At 42.0% G+C, this 21,256-nt stretch overlaps 1 protein-coding gene across 2 annotated transcripts in view; it reads right to left on the bottom strand.

The window, feature by feature from the left end:
- Positions 1–21,256, bottom strand: part of ALCAM (activated leukocyte cell adhesion molecule) — a 155,281-nt gene that overhangs the window by 105,769 nt on the left and 28,256 nt on the right. The window lies entirely within an intron of this gene.

The raw sequence follows: 21,256 nt of genomic DNA, 5'->3' as shown, positions 1-21,256 counted from the left end.
ATTGCAAAGAATTTGTGTTCTTTTAAATATATTATATTTCACACATAATATTCTCGTCTTTATTACAATGCGGTCAAGGCCGCTATCCTGGGTTTATGGGCTATCAATTAGTGGTTTATGTGTTGATGTGTTAACAATTGTATACGTCATACTGCTATTATTTTCCTAAAACACCAAAATTTTTGTAGCCAAAAAAAACAAAAAAAAAACAAATTACACCCAAATAGATTTTTTATTGATATTACAACCAATTATTTAAAACTTTTTTTGGTAACATGAAACAAAAAAATTTTTTTTCAAACTTTTGTGTTGGTTGCTGGCGTTTCTCATTCTTCGGGATGTTGGCAAAACTGTTATCAGCGATGTCGGCAACATTTCTGGGGGGGTCAGTGTAGATGCATCCTTCTCTGCTGGTCAGGCTGCTCAACACCAGCACAGGAGTATTGCCAGTGCACGGCACCTTCTGGACTCATGAAGTAGTCAGTGAAGGATTCTCTCACACGCACACCCGAGTTGGACGGCCTGCCCAGACCCCCGTTGACCACTGGATTAAATACTGCCTGCTGGTACTCCACATCTACGTCAGTGTTGTACTCACGAGCATAGTTGTGGAGTACACAGCAAGCCTTTATCACAGCATCAACGGTGTCTGTGTCCAACTGAATGGCAGTGTGAAAGATCCTCCACTGACTAGTCATGATCCCAAAGGTGCATTCCACATATCTGCGTGCACGACTCAGCCGATAATTAAAAATCCTCCGTCGGGCATCCAGTCCCCTTCGTGGGTATGGGCGCAGCAGGGTTGTCGTTAAGGGAAACGCCTCATCCGATACCATCACAAAGGGCACTGGATGTGTGGAACCCGGCAAAGGTCTTGGGGCTGGGAGCGTGCCGCCATCTCGAAGAATTTGCATCCCAATCTGTGACGTTCGCAACACCCGAGAATCCCCAGTACTACCATAGGCACCAACATCAATGGCAACAAATTTGTAATGGGCATCAGCCACCGCCATCAGGACCACTGAAAAATACTTCTTATAATTAAAGAAGCGTGATCCTGATCGTGGTGGCTGCTGAACCCGAACATGTTTACCATCGACTGCACCTATGCAGTTTGGGAAATTGGCCACAGACTGAAAGCCTGCTGCAACCTGCAGCCAAGTCTCCTCGGTTGGGGAAGGCATCACTATAGGTTGCAACTTCTGCCAGATGACGGTACATGTACACCTCACAATGTTAGAGATGGTAGATTTACCAACTCTAAATTGGAGGTGCAGTGATGTATAGCTCTCTCCTGTGGCCAAAAATCTGCAAAGAAACAAAAAAGAAAATTAGAAATGTCACACAAAAAGGTAATTACAACATGTCACAAGTAAAGCCGCTATAATATGCGTCCAGCACCATTCAATAATGATGGCATTAACACCCAGCACAACACAAAGGGTGTAAAAAATTTAAATAGAAAGCCTGATGGGACTTGTGCACACACGCATGCGAGATATGACCGAGTGTTGCATGGTAATCCCCGGACCTGCTGCATGCACTCCGTTGTGGAGCGTGCGGCTCCATGTATTGGTATGTGGGTGCACACTCCGCTCCAGAGTGCAGGCGGCAGGGCCGGGGATTACCATGCAACACTCGGCCGTATCTCACGTGTGTGTGTGTATGTGTGCACCCTGTCCAACAGGAGGACTGGGTGGGTTTAATCACACATACTGGACACAGAGACGTGTAGAATAGAGACCTAACTACATTCCCCCCTGAAAAATTGTTACTTACCGCAAGGTGATGAGCAGCCTTTCCTCAGCAGAGATGGACTTCCTCATCACCGTGTCTTGCCGTTTTAAATGGGGTGCCAGGATGGTAAGAAGTCTGTCGAAGGCCGTAATTGGTAGCCGACAAAAAGAGATAAATTTTTCAGGATATCTGAAAAATTAAAAAGAAACACAAAAAAGGGTTACTTCACAAGTATTGCTAGCAAAAAAATGTAAATTAGTCATTCAATATATTTCTACTTACCTCCTCAAATCATTGTACAGCACATGAAAGTGCCCCTTCTCCGTTCGGTCTGCTACAAGCGGGTGCACCCACATCCTTTTCTGCGCACGTCTTCTCTGCCGCAGCCTCTAAAATAAAAAAAAATAAATATATATTTTGTAAACACAACAATGAAAAATATATCCAACATGCCTGTAAAACAATGTGGATTATGTAAGGGTACGTGTCCACATTCAGGAAGGCCCACCCCCTTCTGGGACGCAATGATGCCAGATGTGTTCATTGTACAAATCCGGCATCATCGCACCCCACGCATAGGGCCCTGTTTTATTCCTTGCGGAGCCGCAGCTTCTCAGCAAGGAACACGGACATGCTGTGATCATAAAAGACGCGCAGCATGTCCAGAGTCGCAGGGCTGACGCATGACACACAGTGGACACGTGATTTCATGAAATCCCCTCCACTATGCTGTTACATCTGGACGCTGCATGTTTGGCGCTGCGGCCCCACGCAGCGCCAAACACACAGCGTTTCCAGAACGTGGACATGTACCCATAACCCAATATATAAAACAAACAGACATCTGCTTACCTGACGTTTATGACGATTCAAGATTAGAAGAATCAACCCCAGGATCGCAATCCGGTGTGGTGTGCGGAGCTGGATCCGCGGGCTGTCATCTGGCCTACTCTCAGCACTCTGCAGAGCGCTGTCATTACAAACACGTCCACTCATTTTGGTGTGTTAAGTTCCAAAATGGAGGATGGAAGAAGAAAAGGGTTGGACAAGGAAATGACATCATTTTTTTTTTTTTTTCCTCCCCACTGCAGTAAACTTTATTTCTGTCAAACACAGACAATCTGCAGACAAAACTGCATCAAAAAACGCACTAAAAAACGCACCAAAAAACGCACCAAAAACGCACCAAAAACGCACCAAAAAACGCACCTGCGTTTTCTGCAGAGACCTGCAGTTTCAGTCAGGAAAAAAAAAGGATGGAAATCCTGAACGTGTGAACATAGCCTTAAGGCATCTTGCTGAGCCACCCTAGACACTGACGAGTGACAAGAACCCATAAACAGCAGTCTGCAAATGGGTGTGTCTTCCTTTTGTCTCTTGGGCGAGACAAATTTCTTTTTGTTTCCTCTACTGTAGAAAAAATGGCATCATATGTAGCGCCTGTGCAGTAGCATCTATCGCGTTCCAAATTGTGCTAAATGTGCAGGCGCGGCCAGCGCCATTTTGAGAAAGAATTTTCAGCTGTAACATCTGGACGCTGCGGATGTACGCAGCGTCCAATCCGCAGCAAATCCTGAATGTTTCCTGACCGTGGAAACATACCCTTAGAGATTACAGTGGGATTTAACAGGTTAACATCTGCAGGCAGAACACCGCTCCACCCACGGCTCTTAAAGGTACATGATGGCTAACTAAGTCAGCTGTTATGTGCCAGCAAAGATGCTCAGCATGCGAGCCTGCATCAAAGGCACCACGACATATGTCGTAAATGTACGTAATGTGTTCCAAAAGGGTTAAAGTTAGCACCTAACCTTGCTATTATTTGTTAAAAGAAAAAAAAAGAAAAAATCAGGAAAAAAAAAATGTTGTTTCTGATAAATGATATTTGTGAAAGCAAGGTAAAGGCCAAATTCCCACGATGAACTTCTAGCACTGCCTATCCTCACTGCGCAAAAAATGCAGCATCATGCTGTTCCAGTTAGAAAGCTCCTGCCCACTGTGCTTTTCTTATATTGTGTAAACTGACCTGTGGGGCATTTCTGAATTCTGCAACATTTACATTTTTCTTATAGGTATGCTGAGATTTATGTGATGGTTTGCCCCATAGAACTGCATTAAATTCAGAAAATCTGCTGAAATGCACTAAAAAACAAACCAAAACAGTACTCCACACAAGACTATCAATAAAGGTCGTCAACGCCAAATACCAGGAAGTATGACAAAGAATATTTCTTTAAAATGTGACATACCAAAAAAAAAGACAAAAACTGCAGAGAAAAACACTATAAAAACGCATGTAAAAAAAAAAAATTGCGCTAAAAAATGCAATGATTAAAAAAAGACAACAAACTTCATTTTTCCTAATAGGTGCAGAAATACTGCAGAAAATCTACAATGTAACCTTAGGGTAAATAGAGAATACTACACATAGACCCACTAAACCCAGCAATTTGTACCTATGAACACGCCAACGCTCTCTGATAGTGGATGTCAAGAGATATTGTAAAGGGGCTTAATGGATTGTAACAATGTTGAATATTTGGTAATAAAGAACTACAAGATGTATCTGGCAGCAGTGTTGTTCCCTCTCTTTTTAAGAGGACCTTTCACCAAGTGCCTTTGTTGCGGAGGTAATAGCATTCAAACTATTTGGCAACTAATGAATTAACAGGATTTTCCCAGGAACATTTAAATCAATAAATGTCTGCATACTGTTTTGTGTCCCTCCCCTGCCCAGGAGCTGTGGTATGATCTGACCATGTCCCTGTACGGTCAGACACAGCCATTACACAGCACACAGCAGGGGCACATTTATAGATTATCTCAGGCTCAGCACAGGAACATTTCTCATAAACACATCCAATTGTGGAAATTAATATTATTACAAGATCTATTGATTAAAATTAACTATCGTTCGCAAGACAACTTAATTTTTGTTAGACAGGTTTCACCGTGAGGAGTGTACTTCCCTTTATGATACTGACCAACCATAAGCAGGCAGGAGTGATGGACACCAAGTGCTTCATCCAGGAAAGAAACCTCTCCACCATAGTGACAAGCAGCTCTGCAGAATTCTGTGTGGGATATGTGGCAGTGCAGCAGAGTTTAGCAGCATCACAATACAAATCCTTCTATCAGCTCTCCTGATTACTGAGTGCATCAGTAATCACACTTGTGTCTCCTGTGCTGAGGCAACTCAGTAAGAAAAGGCTGTCATTTTCATCTCACATGGGAGCAGTCAGCTTGTTCTGGACTAGTCCTGCATGAGATGTAGTGGCAACCTGCTCTGCTTTAATTGCAGAGTGGTCACAAGTTGAGCACAACAGATAAGTGTGATACCAACAGTTTGAGCTTTTATATCTGGACAGGCAGTGTAGAAAAGATGACCGTGCTAGAGAGGAGTGACAATAGAAAAGTTGGTAATCTGGCATAGCTAAACTCAGCTGTGCTGCCCCTACTTACACACACTTATGCAAGTGGTTACGCCAGGAGATCGGGAATGTACCATTACATGCCAGAAACTTGCTCTAAGCTATATTGGGGATGTGTTCTTCTTTGAGTGTTGATGTCTTCTTATGACTGGTTACAGGGGGAATAAGTACACACTGTAATGCAGTGGTAGCAAAGTTCAAAGCAAAACATCTTCTCTAATGTTCAACTAAAAAAACACAGCACACAATATCCTCCGGATCGCAGCCAGGAAACATATCCTCCAGATTACAGTCACTAAACACACAAGCCCACCTCTGACCGGTAAATGTGGGCGACTGCACCGCTGTGTTAATGTCTCTAACTCACAGCATTACACAGTACACGATATTCTCCGGATCGCAGCCGGGAACCATATCCTCTGTATTACAGTCACTAAAACACGCCAGTCCATCTCCTGAGACCAGTTGCTGCGGCCATTGCACTGTTGTGTACACTGTGGGTGCTTGGCTTTTCAGCTGCCTTGGCCGTTTGGCTCTGCTGGCCTGTGTTGCCTCACACAGGTGGAGCACTGCAGAGCCTCCTGCTTTGTACTCCTGCCAACACCAGAGTGACACTGACTCTGAACCTGACACACTCAAACCCTATATTGCAGGGCTTTTAACTAGCAACCTGTGGCCTTCAGCCACATGGATAACCAAGTCAGAAATGAAACGGACCGTTTGAACACAAAAGCCCAGAGCACGTTTTCCCTAAATCTGCCTTGGACGGACAACAGGCATGTCTAAGACCTATACTCACTTTAGTCTGCATTGCTACCACAGCTATGCCTGTGACTGCAATGCACTCTCATGGCCTCAATACGCCTCCGTGCGCATCATGGGAGGAACATAAAGTGACCCTCACATGTAACACCAGTCACTGCCTCACAACACCTACAGAAAACTGTCTGATAACACCCACTTGGATTTATTTTTTTTTAACTCATTAAATGCCAAATACGTCGAATGCTAATAACTCTGCAAAAGAAAGGCAAAATAGAAAAACAACCAAAACATTTTACTCTGCTCTGAAACCACTTGAACATCAAAAATACGGTAAAAGGTCCTTTTTAATGAATAAACGTGCATAGCCGAGTTGAAAATGTAAGATTATGTAGAGATGGAAGGAAGACAAAGGTTGGTCCCAGATATCTTGTGCATGGACAGTTTTACACAAGCCAGCATCAGTAGCTACATGGCATTATGCATGTAACTTTTTATTACCCAAGTTTTTTCTACTGATATATTTGTCATTTGTCCTAAGATCTCAGTCCCCTTAACAACGGTTATTTTATTTATATATATATATATATATATATATATATATATATATATATATATATTTATATATATATATATATATATATATATATATATATATATATATATATATATATATATATATATATATATATATATATATAATTGTCTAAGGGTCACTTCCGTCCTTCTGTCTGTCTGTCACAGATATTCATTGGTCGCGGCCTCTGTCTGTCATGTAATCCAAGTCGCTGATTGATCGTGGCAAAACAGCCATGACCAATCAGCGACGGGCACAGTCTGACGGAAAAATGGCCGCTCCTTCCTCTCCGCAGTCAGTGCCCACTCTGTACTCCCCTCCAGTCGTCTGCGCTCACACAGGGTTAATGGCAGCGTTGACCGCGGTGTAACGCACTCGGTTAACGCTGCTATTAACCCTGTGTGACCAACTTTTTACTATTCATGCTGCCTATGCAGCATGAATAGTAAAACGATCTAATGTTAAAAATAATAATAATAAAAAAAAATTGTTATATACTCACCTTCCGTCGGCCCCCGGATCGACAACATGCCTTTCCCGCTCGCGACGCTCCGGTAACCGGTCCATGCTGCGATCTCGCGAGATGATGACATAGTGGTCTCGCGAGACCGCTACGTCATCATCTCGCGAGACTGCAATGCACTCTTGAGACTGGAGCGCACGAGCAGCGCCGGTAACCGCTTCGCTTGGATCCGGGGTCTCCGGAAGGTGAGTATATAACTATTTTTTATTTTATTTCTTTTGTTAACAGGGATATGATACCCACATTGCTATATACTACATGGCTGGGCAATATACTACATGGGCTGTGCTATATACTACGTGGCTGGGAAATATACTACATGGGCTGTGCTATATACTACGTGGCTGGGCAATATACTACATGGGCTGGGCAATATACTACATGGGCTGTGCTATATACTACGTGGCTGGGCAATATACTATGTGGGCTGTGCTATATACTACGTGGCTGTGTAATATACTACATGGGCTCTGCTATATACTACGTGGCTGGGCAATATACATGGGCTGGGCAATATACTACAAGGGCTGTGCTATATACTACGTGGGTTGTGCAATATACTATGTGACTGGGTAATATACTACGTGGCTAGGCAATATACTACGTGGCTCTGTGCTGTATACTACGTGGCTGGGCAATATACTACGTGGCTGGGCAATATACTACGTGGCTGGGCAATATACTACGTGGCTCTGTGCTGTATACTACGTGGCTGGGCAATATACTACGTGGCTGGGCAATATACTACGTAACTGGGCAATATACTACGTGACTGGGCAATATACTACGTGGCTCTGTGCTGTATACTACGTGGCTGGCCAATATACTACGTGGCTGGCCAATATACTACGTGGCTGGCCAATATACTACGTGGCTGTGCTATATACTACGTGACTGGGCAATATACTATATGGCTGGGCAATATACTACGCGGCTGGGCAATATACTACGTGACTGGGCAATATACTATGTAACTGGCCAATATACTACGTGGCTGGGCAATATACTACGTGACTGGGCAATATACTACGTGACTGGGCAATATAATACGTGGCTGGGCAATATACTACGTGGCTGGGCTATATACTATGTGGACATGCATATTCTAGAATACCCGATGCGTGCGTGTATATATATATATATATATATATATATATATATATATATATATATATATATATATATATATATATATATATATATATATATATATATATATATTTATTTATTACACATACATATATTAACTTTATAATAATACTTCAGTGTATAAAAGCGACAAATGTTTCAATTAACGAAATATAGTTCAAGCACCCGCCGAAAAAAAAAATCCACAAAAATATCAGCTGAAAATGAAAGTGCAATTCATTGTATCTGTATCCTGACACATCACTTCCCATACCAGCACTGAGGACACTGGAAAAAGCTTCCACTGTGAGGCTTAACTGAAACATCATTGTATCCACATTTGGCAAAGCCCAAGTGGGTTCTTTATTTGCTGAAAGTGCGGCTTCAACATAAAGGAAAATGAAAAGCATCAACCCACTAATTGCACTCAGTTCAGAACTGCTGCTGCCCCTTTTCCGTGTCATTAATCGTAAATTTCATATAAAGATCGTATAAAGCAAAGACCACTTGTGCTTGATGTGATGCCATAGAGCAAACTAAATGTGACAGATCACAACCACACCGTAGATACATCACCCACTGGATCCAAATGTAAAAAAAAGTACGACACCTGCATGCGTTTCATCAGCGTGGCCTCCTAAACCACGCCATACTTAATACTGTGCTGTAGAACTCTGTATAACAACCCGATAGCAACCATAGAGTCAACGTCACAATACATTTTACCCTGGCAAATTGGTTATTCAGGAGACACATAGGCTGCCTTCACAAACAGCGGTCATGCTGCGGCTAAAAACCATAGCAGACCTGCGCCACTGCGATCTTTCCATTGTGTCCCTATACAACCACTTTGTTTTGTGGCTGTTTCACCTGCCAAACTGGGGGGCCATTACTATGGGCCATGCAGTGTTGTAGGTGCAACAGATGTGATTATGCAGAGAAACTGGGTACAGAGAATAGTGGCACTGGGCAAGTAGTGTGGGTGATCATATACAATAGATCAATGTAGCTTGATGGTTAAACAAACATTTTACTAATGCAGCTGAAATCTCGTGCACATACTACTTATTTTATCCATCAAAGCGTTATTTTTTTCTGCAGCATGTCAATTATTTTAGCGGTTTTCACCTATCCAAATGACAAAAACGCAAGTAAAAACAAATGTAAAATGTGGCAAAAATGGGCGTCTTTTATGTAACATTTTTCCAGCCAACACTTGCTTGTTGGTGCATAAAAATCTGCTGTGAATTCTCAATGTGTGCACATACCCTTCTTTGAAAAAAACGGACCTCACACAGACATCACTTGATCCAGCGTTACTTATTTGGACTTGTCAGATGACAGTTTAGTCACACAAACTACTGTCTTTGTTTGTATGAAAAAAATAATTGCAGCTTGTGCTACACTCTTCCATATTTCAGGTGAGAATTGTGTTAAGTCTATGAGTGCGCAAAAGAAAAAGCCAAAAAACAGATTCCATACTGATCATCCCTATAGCAGCCGCCATGTCTGCAGTCTTTCTGGTTCGGTGGCGCATTATCATCTTAGTTTGTCATTATGATGTTATACCCCAATTTCATGGTTTACATTAAAGGAGCTTTAAGGCTGATTAAATCCTTACCTTTCTAGAAATCCATGTTAGAGAAATCCTTACTTGAAATTGTATGGCAATGAGTTGCAAGTGCAGTGGGGTTGGACATTGCACTTGCAGCTCTCCTGCCCTCTCACCCTATTCCCTGGCGGTTGCCTGTATTAGAGACCTGTCTAGCAGATTTATAGTAGACTAACTGAGAAGTCATCACTCCCAACACAATCTGTAACATAAACCTTAAACTTAGTACCTTGGTTGATCCTTAGAGGCAGGGCTGTGGAGTCGGTAAGCCAAACCTCCGACTCCTCAATTTCCATGACACCGACCCCACCGCCCTGCTTAGAGGCATCACCCTTTCCACTCCATGCTCTTACATGTGCTCCTGTCTCAGTCACTCATTTATAATCTTGCCTGATCAAGGAGCCTCTGTGCACCAAAGGCTATGACATGTCATTTTTCTGGTCAACCACTCTTTCAATACTTCTGCCTTTACATATATGCGATTATTCTTTAAACATAGGCTAGTTTTCTCTTTTTTTTCATTTTGTTAATAGAAGAGCTGGAAGAATCCAGCAATGGTTCTGAGATCTTTAATGGATACCATATTGGTCAAGAGATTTAATAATCGTTAAAATAAAAAAAAAAACTACGTTACTACAACACTGCTATTGCAGAAACAATGAAGTGTCCTGATCCGTCATTACTGTAAACTATTTTGTAGTCAGATCGAGACAAAAGACAGGGAGTGCTTTACAAAAGCATTAGCAAACACAGGTCTGAAATATACCAGTGCCTGCGAAGAGGAGCCCGACCCTGTGGCAACCTGCCAGCATAAGCTTTACAACAATGGATACACAAGCGAATGACAACAAGCAGCCGTAAAAGCAACTGCGAAGTAGCGAGTGCGTTCTTCATTATGTGATATAATGGCAGAGAAATGACCTGACAAGGCTGCAGCTTGGAATGCTTACTGCTTACTCTCCCCTCTAGCCATTCTTGGCATCTGCCCTCTAAGGCTAGTCACGGTGTGCACAGAATAAGCAGAAGACGCGCTCGGAGGAAAAGGAGCTTCATGACAATGTCGGCTAAAATTACCAAAATTTGGGGTCTCCAATTCCTGTGGTGCTCGGGATACAGAAATGACATGCAGCAATGCATAACATGTAATGAAATATCATAAAATATGGTGATGGCTACGAAGATTAATTATCACTGTGTACAGAACATAAAACTGATGACTGATCTGCAAGGCTACACAATGGCTCAACTGGCAGAACTATGGTGCCCACACAAAAGGCACAGCCAGAAAATCTAGGTTGTGTTTGTTCCTAACCTTACGCAAACATGAAACTCAAGCATTCTGTGTGAGCGCTCGGCAAACAAACTAGTACCAAATGTCTAATATAAAGGGTCTCACAGGCAAGGGTTTATGATCAGGACTCTAAGGGTATGTGCACACGTTGAGGATTTCTTGCAGAAATTTCCTGAAGAAAACCGGAAATTTTCTGCAAGAAATCCGCATTTTTTTTTTGCGTTTTTTTTGCGTTTTTTTAGCATTTTGCAAGCGTAATTAGCTTGCAGAATGCTAAAGTTTTCCAAGCGATCTGTAGCATCGCTTGGAAAACTGACTGACAAGTTGGTCACACTTGTCAAACATACTGTTTGACAAGTGTGACCAACTTTTTACTATAGATGCAGCTTATGCAGCATCTATAGTAAAAGATAGAATGTTTAAAAATAATAAAAAAAATAAAAAAATGCTTATACTCACCCAGACATCTCATCAGCGGCGTCCGTTCGTCTTCCTATAGCTGGTCTGTGCGCACAGGACCTTCCGTGACGTCACGGTCACGTGAGCGGTCACATGACCGCTCACGACCAATCACAGGACAGTGACGTCATCGGCAAGGTCCTTCGCCGCACATCAGCTACAGGAACCGAAGCGGCAGCATGCAGTGGAGGCGGGAAGACATCGAGGGTGAGTATATCGCTATTTTTTATTTTAATTCTTATTTTTTGACCACTTACAGTGGGGCAAAAAAGTATTTAGTCAGTCAGCAATAGTGCAAGTTCCACCACTTAAAAAGATGAGAGGCGTCTGTAATTTACATCATAGGTAGACCTCAACTATGGGAGACAAACTGAGAAACAAAAATCCAGAAAATCACATTGTCTGTTTTTTTATCATATTATTTGCATATTATGGTGGAAAATAAGTATTTGGTCAGAAACAAACAATCAAGATTTCTGGCTCTCACAGACCTGTAACTTCTTCTTTAAGAGTCTCCTCTTTCCTCCACTCATTACCTGTAGTAATGGCACCTGTTTAAACTTGTTATCAGTATAAAAAGACACCTGTGCACACCCTCAAACAGTCTGACTCCAAACTCCACTATGGTGAAGACCAAAGAGCTGTCAAAGGACACCAGAAACAAAATTGTAGCCCTGCACCAGGCTGGGAAGACTGAATCTGCAATAGCCAACCAGCTTGGAGTGAAGAAATCAACAGCGGGAGCAATAATTAGAAAATGGAAGACGTTCAAGACCACTGATAATCTCCCTCGATCTGGGGCTCCACGCAAAATCCCACCCCGTGGGGTCAGAATGATCACAAGAACGGTGAGCAAAAATCCCAGAACCACGCGGGGGGACCTAGTGAATGAACTGCAGAGAGCTGGGACCAATGTAACAAGGCCTACCATAAGTAACACACTACGCCACCATGGACTCAGATCCTGCAGTGCCAGACGTGTCCCACTGCTTAAGCCAGTACATGTCCGGGCCCATCTGAAGTTTGCTAGAGAGCATTTGGATGATCCAGAGGAGTTTTGGGAGAATGTCCTATGGTCTGATGAAACCAAACTGGAACTGTTTGGCAGAAACACAACTTGTCGTGTTTGGAGGAAAAAGAATACTGAGTTGCATCCATCAAACACCATACCTACTGTAAAGCATGGTGGTGGAAACATCATGCTTTGGGGCTGTATCTCTGCAAAGGGGCCAGGACGACTGATCCGGGTACATGAAAGAATGAATGGGGCCATGTATCGCGAGATTTTGAGTGCAAACCTCCTTCCATCAGCAAGGGCATTGAAGATGAAACGTGGCTGGGTCTTTCAACATGACAATGATCCAAAGCACACCGCCAGGGCAACGAAGGAGTGGCTTCGTAAGAAGCATTTCAAGGTCCTGGAGTGGCCTAGCCAGTCTCCAGATCTCAACCCTATAGAAAACCTTTGGAGGGAGTTGAAAGTCCGTGTTGCCAAGCGAAAAGCCAAAAACATCACTGCTCTAGAGGAGATCTGCATGGAGGAATGGGCCAACATACCAACAACAGTGTGTGGCAACCTTGTGAAGACTTACAGAAAATGTTTGACCTCTGTCATTGCCAACAAAGGATGTATTACAAAGTATTGAGATGAAATTTTGTTTCTGACCAAATACTTATTTTCCACCAGAATATGCAAATAAAATGATCAAAAAACAGACAATGTGATTTTCTGGATTTTTTTTTCTCAGTTTGTCTCCCATAGTTGAGGTCTACCTATGATGTAAATTACAGACGCCTCTCATCTTTTTAAGTGGTGGAACTTGCACTATTGCTGACTGACTAAATACTTTTTTGCCCCACTGTATATGGTGCCCAGTGCGTGGAGGAGAGTCTCCTCTCCTCCACCCTGGGTACCAACCGCACATAATCTGCTTACTTCCCGCATGGTGTGCACAGCCCCGTGCGGGAAGTAAGCAGATCAATGGACCCCTAGGTGTGCGGAATCCCCTGCAATTCCGCATTTTAATGAACATGTTGCTTTTTTTGCCGCGATGCGATTTTTTCGCGGAAAAAAAGGCTACATTTGCACAAAAAATGCGGAATACACTTAAAATAATGGGAGGCATATGTAAGCGTTTTTTTCGCGTTTTTATCACGTTTTTATAGCGAAAAAACGCGAAAAAAACGCGAAAAATACTTAACGTGTGCACATGGCCTAACCCTTGCATCTCGCCTTTCACAAACTCTGAAGACTGTGCTATTTTTATTTTATTTATTTATATTTATTTCAGCTCGTTTACATGCAATAAACACTACTCTAGACATGTAAAACACCAGTAAGAAAGGAACGTAGGAGAAGACACTCATCTGCATCAGCCCTTGTAAGCCACAGGCAGGAACAAGACACAGAAGAGATACAAGTGTTTTCCTCTTTCAATGGCTTGCTCCACTCCCGATTTGGCCTCCTCCATACAGCAGTATTTCCATCGGTGATTTGCATCAGCATTTGTAAGCCAAAACCAGGAGTGGGTGCGAAATATTGGAGAAGTACTGATCTTCACAATATAGCTTTCTGTTTCACCCCTGGCTTCAGCTTACAGGTACACAAGACTAAAATATTACCGCCTGATTGTGAGACCAGCCGCAAGCCGCTGTAAAATCAAGGCATTATCAGGACCATGTCTTCCATAGGAAAATTCGGGTATGTGTCCACGGTCAGGTTTGCTTCAGGCTTTGGTCAGGATTTTATGCAGGTAAAATCCTGACCAAAAATGCACCTGAGGTCACTGGTAGGTCACCTGCGGTGTTCCTGCGTGTTTTGGTCATTGTAGCAACATGCTGCGTTCTGAAAAAACGCACCACATGTGCGTTTTTGCGGGAAAAACGCATGCGTTTTTTAATGCACAGTGGAGACGGGATTTCATTAAATCCCCTCCACTATGCTGTAACATCTGGATGCTGCGTTTTTGACGCTGCGGCTCAGCGCTGCGTCAAAAACGCAGCGTTTCCTGAACGTGGACACATACCCTAAGAGTCAGCGCAAACATGACTGACCTTACTACAACGCACTGGCTTGGGTAGATGGTGCCGATCATTCCAGATCTTCAGGATTAGGGTGTGATTACATATAAAAAATGAGATTGCACTTGGACCAATGTTATACAATGAGGCAGTGCAGATTTTTTCTCAGCTGAGTGTGAAAAAAAAATCACATGCCATATGGAGCATCAGTATGACTTTGAGTTTTATGGCTACATTACAATCCTGCAGCATAGGAAACTGCAAGTGGTCCTGTAACAGATTAATAGCTGTAAGTAAAAATAAGGATTGCATATGGACAGCAGGTGGATGGGAAGAAATCGTCCTTCTCGCCCGCCTGAGAAACAGACCGATTGTTATACACCAGTGTGCGCGAACCCTTATCACTATGCTAACAGCTCAAAATGGATCTACTATTACATGGAGCGGAATTTCCTTCTTGTATACAAACCTTTATAATAACCATATGCATTTTAGTCCACAATCAGTGTATGAACGGTATATATATTCTAAGGAAAAAACCTGATGTATGATATATATAGTGGAGCATTTTGCCTTTTTTTTTTTTTACAATGCTTCAATTTTATAATACATTATTCTAGCCCCAATTGGGATACATGGTGGCTGTATCCATGTGATACAATTCATGTGCTCTTCACTCGTGTGCATTAGGTCAACCTGCAACTGGAAAGCCCTCAGATATAATGTAATATCAAAGAAGGAACAAGAGATGTACACAAACTAAACAAAGAGGAACTTATAGGCCACGTGCTAGTGCACATTGTGCTGTTCCGTGCGGACCATCGCTGTACTATTCTGGTCTCTATCTACATTCATCATCATCATCATCACTGTCCCCATTGGGGCTCACAATCTAGATTCCCTGTCAGTATGTCTTTGGAATGTGGGCGAAAACAAGAGAACCTGGAGGAAACCCACTCAAACATGGTGAGACTTTAAAAACTCCTTGCGGATGTTGTCTTTTGGTGGGATTTGAACCCAGGACAGCAAAGTAATAGTGCTAACCACTGAGCCAACGTGCTAGAATAAGATTTTCTTTATTTGTCATTTCTGATTTTTATAAAAATATATCCAAAAAATAAAGCAAAAAGACTATGGGCCTAATTCATATGTGTTTTTTTCTCCACTTTTCTTATTTTGTCTTGTGGTATTTATTAACTTTTTTTGCACCAAATTCTACAAAATGGATCCAGTGAATTCTATGGAAAATAAATAATGCTCTTTACTTTGGTCTTTGACCTGTTTTATGAGTTTTTGATCCAATAAGTCACATTCTGTTAAAAGTTCTCATGTAGCGAGCGGTGACGTCAGTGATGTGACCGGGGTTCATCAGCTATGAACTCCGGTGATCCTACTCACATCAGCGCTACACACTGCAGGAGCGTAATCATACTCCTGTCTCCGTGCATTCCAGCTGGCTTGCTGAGCGGTCACATCATGTCACCGACCAACAAACCATCCGGATGTAGCAGAGCTGGCGTTCTTTTTGTGACAAATAGATTGTAGTCAAACAGGTGAGGAATTTGGTGGTTTAATATTTTTTCATTTTACAATAATAAATGGGAAAAAGAGACGGGGAGTGTTTATTTACAGTAGTTTTATGTTGCAGATTTCAGATAATATTGACGTGATGAAAATGTGCATCCAAAATCCATAACGCCTACATTGTACAAAATACAACAGGGAGCATGGAAAATTAAATGGAAAAATTCTGCGTGGAAATGTAAACTGTGTATGTGTTGCAAATTTTTATTTTTTTGACACTCACAGGACTAAATAGTTTACATTTCCACAGCTGAATTTGCCTCTGCAAACGTACACTACATGTGAATGTCCACAAAGAGTACGGTAACTTTTATTTTGGGGATATGAAAAATTGTCCATCTTTCATCCAGAAAAAAATGGACAACTGTCATCCGTATGCTTTTAGAAGTCTGGTTTCTACATCTGTGTGACATCCAGTTTTTTTACATCGCCAGTTACCATAATACAATTTTATAGACCAAATATACAATAGTTTTCTATGCTAATAACTGCATTGTGTCCATAAAAAATGGATGCAATATGGGTGATTTCTATTCATGCCCTTGGGGCCCGATTCAAAGATTTTAAGCCAGAAATCTAGAGTAAAATGATTTAAAAAGTCGCAAAAGTTTGATTGAGCTAAAAGTTTGTAACTTATGTTGCTCAAGCCATTTTTGCCCAGCTCTGGCATAACGGAGATGGCTTGAGGACGTGGTAACACCTGCTCGGCAAATTCATGACAAGCGTTGGCATTCCTTAGGGTACCGTCACACAGTGCAATTTTGATCGCTACGACGGCACGATCCGTGACGTCGCAGCGATCGTATGATTATCGCTCCAGCGTCGTAGACTGCGGTCACACGTTGCAATCACGGCGCTGGAGCGATGCCGAAGTCCCCGGGTAACCAGGGTAAACATCGGGTTACTAAGCGCAGGGCCGCGCTTAGTAACCCGATGTTTACCCTGGTTACCAGCGTAAAAGTAAAAAAAAACAAACCGTACATGCTCACCATCTGATGTCCGTCCGGTCCCTTGCCGTCCGCTTCCTGCTCTGACAGATCCGGCCGTACAGTGAGAGCAGAGTGCAGCGGTGACGTCACCGCTGTGATCTGCTCTCACTTTCCGGCCGGCAGTCAGTCAGAGCGGGAAGCGGACGGCAAGGGACCGGACGGACATCAGATGGTGAGCATGTACGGTTTGTTTTTTTTTACTTTTACGCTGGTAACCACGGTAAACATCGGGTTACTAAGCGCGACCCTGCGCTTAGTTACCCGATGTTTACCCTGGTTACCAGCGAACGCATCGCTGGATCGGTGTCACACACAACGATCCAGCGATGTCAGCGGGTGATCAAGCGACGAAAGAAAGTTCCAAACGATCTGCTACGACGTACGATTCTCAGCAGGATCCCTGATCGCTGCTGCGTGTCAGACACTGCGATATCGTAACGATATTGCTAGAACGTCACGAATCGTACCGTCGTAGCGATCAAAATTGCACTGTGTGACGGTACCCTAACTCCCAAAATCTTACTCCAGTCCTTGATTGGAGTAAGATTTGTGGCGAGGCAAACTCCGCTTGTCCGATGACACTGGTTCATTAACAGGTGCGAGCCTCCCCATGAATCAGGAGCATCTGACGCCAGCTTGCCCCCTCAATCAAGACTAGCACGAGCAATGCCAGTCTTGATTATAGACTTGAATAGGCAAGTTTTCATCCGAAATACAGAACACAATAGTGCATGCTATCATCTTTTTCCACATGAACAGCCCTATTCAATAACATTGGCCGTGTGCTATCCGATTTTAACACGGACAACACACATATAATAATCGTGTTTGAACGAGCCCTTTGAGTCATTATTCGGCTAGGGATTTACTAGCCATAATGCACTCCAGTGTAAACAACTTTTAACCAACCAACATGCAGAATAAGTGTCGTAAAGTGCCAAACTGCTTGACTAACTGGAGAACTTATCTGAATGAACACCTTTGAATTAGGTCACTGAACACAACATGGTAATTCCATCATTAACGCTTATTAAATTATGTCAAGTATAAATTCTTTAATCACTTACTTAATTAATGTTGTCAAGTACATCTGAAACATATTAACAAAAATGATTTAGGAAAGTTCTCCACTGAATCTTGCAACTACCCAAATGCAACGGAGTGTATATCTAAATGTGCACAATTAACGGGCAAACGCTACTCTATACTCCTCAACAGTGAAACTGCAACACCACGAAGGACCAGGCGTGGAGCTATGGAAATTACAGGATTGATAGACACACTTATGATATGCAAAATTAAAAAGTGGAAACAAAATTTTCAAAACATCTTGATTTACTCAGTATCGAGTATGAGTGCCATGTGCAGAAATACACGCACTTACACATCTTGGTTGCTACCAATATGGCTATAAATGGTTGTCAGAATATTATGCCACACAAAATGCACTTGGATATGAAAATCATCAAGATCAGATGCTGGCAGCTCCCATTGCCTGCAATTGAAGGCTCACATATGCCAATGGGAGACACGTCCAGAGATGATGCAGGTCATTAAAGCACGTAAAGGCCACACAGGCAGATCATAGTAGTATGAACAACATGTGGCCTGGTGTTTTAGAGTTGAAAAACAGTCCCTGAAATGCATTAAAATTGCAATACGAAGAAGAAAAGTCTTCTCTAATGCTGATGAGTGTATAAAAGTGATTACGGTACAAATCAGGCATATGGACATAATAGAGTGGAACCCCATAAATGAGCTGAATCAAGAGTTGCTCTCGACCACTATCTGATGTCACATTTTCACAGCAGCAGTATTACAAAATAAATGATTTACCAGACAACTTTTTATTGTAGCATTAACAACTTATCACTAGAATTACATTGTGGGATATCACTAAAAATTAGTTCTCTAGACCTTAAAATAACTCCATAGTCTTAACTGCTTCAGACGATTGGGCAAATCTATCAAAACTGCAAAAGGGTTTATTAAGAAGGTCTGACAATCGGGAATGAGCATTTGTAGGAAACTTCTTTTCCCCATTATTCGCCTGTCTAAACAGACCAGCAACAAGTCCACAAAACACTTGTTTGTAGGGTGCCAATATTTTTAAGCAATCTTAAAAATCATCATTCTTGACAAAACATCATCCTGCTGATAACATGATGTTCTAAGCACACAAAATGGCATGTAGCCGATCAGCGTTCATTCAACGGCTGTAGTCATTTGGCTAAATGTGCAGCAACACTTAAAAAGTGTAAACTACATAAGGCAAATTTAAAATGCCCCCGATTTATCAAACAACATAAACGACTTTGATAAATAGGCACAATTTAAGACTGTCTAGTCTAATGATGTATTTAGACAGGTCGACTGTAGACTTTAAAGGTATAGGACAACGATCCGGAGTTGCTGTGGGTTTGATGCTGCGTACATGTGCAGTGTCAAACCCACTGCGACCAGATGTTACAGCATAGTGGATGGGATTTTAAAAATCCCATGTGCACCATGCGTCCACTGACGCCTGCGGATCACCCGCGGAGACTGACATGCGGCGCGGTTTTCCAGACAGCAGTATGTCAATTTTTCTGGCGTCTCCACAAGAGAAATTACATCAATAGAATATATTGAACGCAGTAAATCTACATGGTTCAGTGAACACATGCATATTCACCTGCAGCAAATATGCGCTGCATCCAAAGTGCAGCTTGTTCCGGATCGTGGCCTCCGGGCCTAAGCGACTGCTGATTGGCTAAATGCCTGCCAATCAGCGATTATTTAATAACCCATTTAAACAGGCCGACTGCACTACCATGCATATAGAAGGACTGATAATACGATAGCTCTGTGTGCACATGACATCACGCTCTTGACAGCACATATCCTGTTTACACTCAGTGTGCACAGAGAAAGAGGATTTTGAAGCTCCTGTAGACTAAATATCATTTCACCGTACAAACTAGTGTTTCACTCACTTGGAAAACAATTGCCATCCTGTTTAGACATGGCAATAATTAGGAAACCAGCATTCTTAACAGCACTTGTTGCTAATTATTAGCTGGTGTAAACGATCCCTAAATTTAATCCCTCGCCCCAAAGCCTGTTTTCACTGACGAGGCCAAATTTTACAAGTCTAACCAGTGTCACTTACTTGGTAACAACTCTGAAACGCTTCAACGGATCCCACTGATTCTGAGAAAGTTTTATTGTGAAATATTGTACTTCATAATAGTGGCAAAATTTGTTTGATAAGACTAGCAAATATTTGTGAAAATATCGTAAATTTTGCGAAAATTTAGAAAAATTTAGCAATTTTTAAACTTTATATTTTTATACCCTTAAATCAGAGTTATGCCACACAACATGGTTAATAAATAATATTCCCCACATGTCTACTTTACATCAGCACAATTTTTTAAACAATTTTTTCTGTAAGGAAGTTAGAAGGGTTAAAAGTTGACCAGCAATTTCTCATTTTTCCGATAAAATTTACAAAATCATTTTTACCCCAAAGTGACATAATCCTTAAAACTGTACCCCTCAAAGTGCTCGAAACTACATTCAAAAAGTTTATTAATTCTTCAGGTGCTTCACAGAAATTCATGGAATGTGAAAGGAAAAAAAAATTTACATTTTCTCAAAAATTTTACTTTAGACCCCAATTTTTTACATTTTCGCAAGGGTAACAGGAACAAATGGACCACAAAATTTTTGTGCAATTTCTCTCGAGTACGCTGATATCCCATATGTGGAAAAACCACTGTTTTGCCGCACACAGAGCTCAGAAGGGAAGGAGCACCATTTGACTTCTTGAATGTAAAATTTGGACGCGATGTTGAATTTGGAGAGCCCCTGATGTGCCTAAACAGTGGAAACCACTCACAAGTGACACCATTTTGGAAAACTAGAAACCTCAGGGAACTTATCTAGATGAGTGGAGAGCACCTTGAACCCACAGAAAATTATAACGTTGAGCCATGAAAATAAAAAAAAAATAATAATTTTTCCCACAAACATGTTCTTTTAGATCCAATTTTTTTTTCAACAGGGTAACAGGAGAAAATGCACCATACAATTAGTTGCACATTTCTCCTGTGTACGCCGATACTCAATATGTGGAGGAAAACATCTGTTTGGGCGCA

The sequence above is a fragment of the Ranitomeya variabilis genome, chromosome 3 (genome assembly GCF_051348905.1).
Source record: "Ranitomeya variabilis isolate aRanVar5 chromosome 3, aRanVar5.hap1, whole genome shotgun sequence".
NCBI classification, from domain to species: domain Eukaryota; kingdom Metazoa; phylum Chordata; class Amphibia; order Anura; family Dendrobatidae; genus Ranitomeya; species Ranitomeya variabilis.
This window is presented reverse-complemented; position numbering and strand designations above follow the sequence as displayed.